Here is a 6,064-nt window from a genome sequence, read left to right as displayed (position 1 = left end):
AGGCCCCCAGCAGGGGGGGCCCTCGAGCCTCTCTGACCCGCGGACTCCCTTTCTGGGGGGCCCCCTTCCTCCGGCCTGGGGAACGCCGGCTCCTTCTCCAACCTGGAACCTTGCCCCGCAGACGCGGGCTGAGTGGCGCTCCCTCCGCTCCGCCAGCCTCAGTCCTGAGAGCCTTTTCCTAACTCGGAGCGCCTTCTCCGCGCCGACGCTGAAGTTGGTCCCGCATTTTCAGCTCCCGCGCTTCTAGGTGCCTCCAGCAGCCGCCCCACTGGACTTCCCTCCTCATCCTTCCTCCTCCCCATCCACACCCTCGCTGCCCGCCAGGCGTCTTACCCAAACTGTCCGCGATGTCCCTCCGCTGCTGCACGCGTCCCCCTCCACGCACCCCTCCTCTCCCACCTGCCACCAGCTCTCCACCTGCAGCAGTGATGGCTCTGGGGTCCGGGACAAGGAGAGGGACAGGAGGTCGGACCCGGGTCCTCACTGAGACAAAAAGAGCTTCAGTTGCTGGCTAAAAAGCACCGAGGATCCTTAGGATGAGGTGCGAAGGTGCGAGGTCCTTGCACGCCTTGCCTCACCCTTGCGCTCCTGCAGGACTGGATGGGAGTATAAGCGTCTGAGAACAGCGACCAGTGCTGTCCACTTCACCCTCTGTCCCCAGAACCGGGCTCAGGCCCCGCCCATCACTCGCACTGTCTGTTGAAGGATGACACGCCTGGCCAGCTGGCAATGCCTCTCCGATGCTGTGCTGTTTCATATCCTGCTCCTTTCTCCACTTAGAGTGGTCTTTTCCTTGCTTGCTGGGTAATGCCTCCCCCTCCTCCTTTGGGGAGACTTCCCTGACCCCAGGTGAGCTCTGTGCTCTCCATGGTGTGTAAATACCTGGGTAATACGTCTCCCCCACTAGACTGGGGGAACCAGACACATATGGTGTCTGCTCTTCTGGAGAAAAGGTGTACCAAGGATGAGGCTGAAGAGAGGAGCCCAGAGCTGGGTCCAGACTGGATCCAGGTGTGAGGAGGAATGTTTCCATTAGCACTGCCCGATAGAACCTTCCAGTTATTCCGTAATCTGTGCTGTCGGATACGGTAGCCACTAGCCACTTGTGGCTGTTGAGCACTTGAAATATGGCTAATGCAACTAAGAAACTGAATTTTACATTTTATCTAACTTTAAATTTAAGTAGCCGCATATGACTAACGTTTACAATATTGGACAGCACCAAATAGGAAAATTATTTTTTCTTCACTGCTATCACCCCCTCCTTTGTCCTCACAACATCACACCTGAAAGACTAAATGACTTCTTGGCCACCAGAGGTTGGCCAAGAGAAGGTAGCTTAATAGGCTTACTTACAAGAGAGACAATTTTGATTAATAGATTAAACAGGGATTTTGTTTAAAAACAACAGGAGAAATTGTAGATGGACACAGCCTACGTAACACTCCATGACATTATCGTGTAAACCTCAGAAATAATGATTACCGCTTTTCTGATCATCAAAATAACTTTTGTTTATTGGAGGACAATTGATTGAACTCATCCTTGATTATTGTAATGCAGTTTATCGCCAGTTTTTCACTTCTACTAAGGACACATTGAATCCATGTGCGTTCGACTTTGTATGAAGAGGTGGTCACTTCCTTAAGGTAAATTCATAGAAATGATGGGGATTATCGAATCCAAGAAAGTGAACGTTTGGCATAATGCCACATTGCCCACTGGAAAGTTGTCCCAGTTCACAGTTCTCTAAGAACATATAAATGTGCCTGCTTTTAGTCATCTCATGCGAGGCATTATCATTTATAAGTATTGGCCAAAGCTGTACCTTGTTTTAATTTTAATTTCTTTGTTTAGTAAGTAGGTGAAACTTTTCTTATATTTATTAAGAGTTGGTATTTGTTTTTTAATGAAATATATACATGAATTTTGCCCATTTTTCCTTTGGAATGTTTATTTTTTTCCTTATTGGAGCACTTTTTATTTGTTGCGGGAATTAATTTTTTTGGTCAAATATGTAGCAGAGATTTTTTGCAGTTCATTATTTGCCTTTTAACTTGGTTTATGGTAGTTTTTGATAAAAGTTTTTCTACCTTTTTAAAAAAATGTTTTTATTGATTTCAGAGAGGAAGGGAGAGGGAGAAAGAGAGAGAAACATCAATGAGAGAGAATCATCAATCGGCTACCTCCTGCACACTCCCCACTGGGGATGGAGCCCACAACCTGGGCAAATGCCCCAACGAATCGAACCGGTGACCTCCTGGTTCCTGGGTTGATGTTCAACACTGAGCCACACCCGACAGGGCTACTATCTTTTTAAAAATTTGGTCAGATCTATTTATTCCTCCTGTTTGTGCTTGATTAGAAAGACTTTGCTAACTTAAAACAAACCAGTGTCCATCTACAATTTCTCCTGTTGTTTTTAAACAAAATCCCTGTTTAATCTATTAATCAAAATTGTCTTACTTGTAAGTAAGCCTATTAAGCTACCTTCTCTTGGACAGGCATCGTGGGCTCTTAGGGCCAAGAGAAGAAGAATCAACTTGAAACTTCTTAACCATACAAGTGGGTGGGTCCCTCCCCCAGGCCTACTGTTCCAGAAAGTCCAGGGTGGTCATGGGCATGTGGATTCTCTGCCGGTGATTCTGGTGGAGGTGAGAACCTCTCCTCGTTTGTGGGCACGCTGCCAGATTAGCCTCCTTTACTCCGAAGTCCTCCCCTCTCACTTCCTATTATGTCAAGTTTAAGTGCCACTGCTTCATGTTTGGGGCCTTTCAGAGTCTGGTTTAGCCATATTTACTCAATCATCTTGTGGAAAAAGAGGCATTACTTTTAGGATGACAGCTGCCTTTGCTAAATATCCCACGGCAACGCTGATAGCTGGCGGGCAGACACAGCGCGTGATGAATGTAAGGGAGCAAGGAGTGGCTCTGATGCTAGACATCCAGGCAGTAGCAGGGAGAGAAAGACCGGCTGCAAAATCCGGAGGCCGTAGCGCAAGGCGCTTATGCCGTGAAACCCATTGCCCTAGATGTGTGTGTGTCCGGATTTTGTGGGAAGGCGTATCAGGTACAAGGGCTTTGGAATGAGACAGACCTGAGTTCAAGTTCCTGTCCTTTCACTTGCTGTGCGTGTAGCCTCGGACACGTTGCTTAACCCCTCTGAGCCTTGATTCACTCATTTGAAACATGACAGTAACACCTGTCTCACAATATTGATGTGAGCTTTAAAGGAATTGATTTCTACAAAAGGCCAAAAATTGTGTGTGGCACAAAGCATATGAATGGTAACTTTTCTGGACAAAAATGATTAACATTTATCTGAGAGTTCTCTGCCTTTCCCTTCCCTGGCCTTGTTAAAATTTTAGCTTTGCCCATTCAAGTTTTCTTCCTCCCCTGTCCTCAGAGCGAGGCTTGCTTTCTCACCTTTCTGCGTGCAGATTTAGGAAGAGAGGGATTGAGGAGGAGGATGGTGGGTACACAGGACGCTGGTTAGGACTGGCTGGAAAAAAGCTTTTAGGGAGTGAGTTAGAGGCAAGAGGTACAGAAACGCCTAGTTTGTCTGAGGGAGGTCAGTAAGTCTCCCTCGTGTTTTTGTTGCTTTAAAATTTATTTCAGAAAATATGTCTGCTCTCTTTTGTGACTTTGTGATGATCAAGAAATGCAGTTAATGAGCCTGAATTATTTGCAATCACTCTCCTGTAGCTGAACTGGGTCATTTTGGCAGCAGCACTTCATGGCGCTGATACAGTGAGCCACGGCATGGACAGGGTTACATATTAGTAGGATCCAATTTGCAAGGCGAATCCTGAAGATCAGAGACTCTACGAGTGGAACTTGAGCCATCACCGAGGCCAGCCTCTCAGACATGGTTCACGCAGCGGGTCCGGACCAGCAGCAGCTGCCTTCCCTGGACATTTGTTGGAAATGCACATTCTCCAGCTCAAGCCCACATCTACTCAGTTGGAATCTCTGGGGGTGGGGCTCAGGGAGCTGTGGTTCCCGATCCTCTCCTGCGTGAGAATCACCAGGAGGGCTGCTGACACGGGTTCGGGGCCTCACCTCCAGAGGCTCACTGAGTGAGGCTGGGTCTATGAAGTGTCTTTCTAACAAGTTCACAGGTAATGCCAGTCCTGCTGGCCCAGGGACATGCTTTGAAAACCACTCCATCAGGGCACTGCAGGGGTCTTTTCTACGACAACCCTTGCAGCTGGTCATCCAACTTCTATGTTCTATTACATCGAAGGGCAGGGCGCCCACTACGTCATCAGGCAAGCCTTCCGGTTCTTGGGCAGCTCTGATATCTTTCCCTAATCACAGCACCGAAGCTCACCTCATTATACTTTGTCACCCGTCATTCACGATTCTGCTTTCATAGCCCTTTGCAGTAGCAAGGCCTTGGTTCTGATTCCAGGTGAAAAGTAGAGGCTCAGATTGTGGGGTGCAGACTCAGCAGGCAAATGGTTCCTACTCCTGGCCACCCAGGTGTGATCCCCACTGAACAGTCATTCAGCCACAAGCAGGCCTAGTAACTCTTTGGGATCTTTTCTGATCGGTGCCTTGCCAGTTGCTAAATTTTTTTTAAAAAAAGATTATCGAAAGCTCTGAATGACAAGCCAAGGTGAATGATTGGCTTATGCAACTGGAACTTGCTAGGGTAGACCAAGCTTTGGGAGAGGATCGACCCTGCGGCTCAAATAATGTCACCAGCAGTCTTTCTTCTTTTTGGGTTGGCTTTCTTTCTTGCTGAAGTCTTCCCTCATGGAGGGAGAGAAAGGAACTATTCTAGGCTCACTTTCCGCCAATGTACGATCCTAATAGAAAGATAGGGCCTCTTTCTCGGGGGTTCTAGATCATGTCTCAGGCCTGACAGTCATTGGGTCTCTTGGGTTCTGTGCTCATCCCTGCACCAATTGTTTGGGCCAGACAAGGGTGAAACATGCTCATTGGCTGCGTCTGGGTCATGTACCCCACGCAGGACTGAGGGGTTAGATCACTTCCATCCACAAGAGACCAGGAGATAGTGATTGTCCAAAGAAAGAATCACAGTACTATTACCAGAAGGGGTGATGGATACTGGGTTGGCAAAAAAAAAAAAATAGTGCCATTGTATCTGGGAAGCTTTCCAAAATACAGAACCCAGATGTCACCCCAGAGCCACAGAATTGTGGTTTCTGTATTTTTTTAAGTTCTCATTGTAAAAGTCTACCTCAGTTGAGTGAATAAATTATGCTTACTATGTTTAGCCACAGTGGGTGCAGAACCCTACATAGACAGAAGATTGTGAATTACAAATGGAAAACAACATATTTTCTACTTTCCCAAATATTGCTTCCCACATAGTGGCTCCCTTATTAGTAATGCACATACCCACGCCTGTGAGAACAAATTTGATGCCAAGACAAATGCTTTCTTGTTCCCGAATACGGTTCTCCAGGCCAGATAGGAGCAGAAAAGAACAATTATCCATCATGCATTGCGTTGCCTTCTTTTCTTCTTCCTTCTGTTTCTCCTGACTCAGATTCTTAGATTTGTTTGTGTTTATTTTTCCCAGGGGACACTTTTTTCCAGGTGGTTTTGTAAACAAGTATTTCAGTGTGAGGTGTTTCCATCGTCTTCATTCTTCCACATGCTGTCGTTATTCTTTTTGTTTGTGTCGGGCCCATAAGTGTTTAATCACAAATAAGTGCTGCTGTCAGTTTCCTTTTGGAAAAACAGCAGACTTCCTGGGAAGGACTATGAAAAGCTGTCTTGCATTGAGCTGACATAATGGGCTCTTAGGGCCCACAGGAGAAAATTCATTTTCATATTATGTCTGCTCTCCTGTGAGAAGGAAAAAGAATCCATCTTTTATTATTCACTAAAGAGGTTAAGTTAATACAAAGCAGCTTCCTTTCTTGGAGGAAGACAATAGTCAAATTAGTTTTGCTGTGGAAGGTTCATATGAGAAATTATATTTGGTTGTCTGGTTTCTAGAGCTGAAGATCTGAACAGAGATGGCGTCTGGCGAATAACGCTGTGGGGAAGTTATAAGGGATTTGGCCTGTACAGCGAGACTCGCCGCT

At 46.6% G+C, this 6,064-nt stretch overlaps 1 long non-coding RNA gene across 1 annotated transcript in view; it reads right to left on the bottom strand.

The window, feature by feature from the left end:
* Positions 1-6,064, bottom strand: part of LOC106723924 — a 22,541-nt gene that overhangs the window by 7,940 nt on the left and 8,537 nt on the right. The window contains exon 2 of the long non-coding RNA XR_001359674.1: positions 407-409. This is a non-coding gene — a long non-coding RNA (uncharacterized LOC106723924). The remainder of the gene's footprint in view (positions 1-406; positions 410-6,064) is intronic.

Source organism: Myotis brandtii, unplaced genomic scaffold, assembly GCF_000412655.1.
Source record: "Myotis brandtii unplaced genomic scaffold, ASM41265v1 scaffold68, whole genome shotgun sequence".
Lineage (NCBI taxonomy): Eukaryota > Metazoa > Chordata > Mammalia > Chiroptera > Vespertilionidae > Myotis > Myotis brandtii.
The sequence above is the reverse complement of the archived record's forward strand: the minus strand, read 5'-3'. Positions and strand labels throughout refer to the sequence as shown.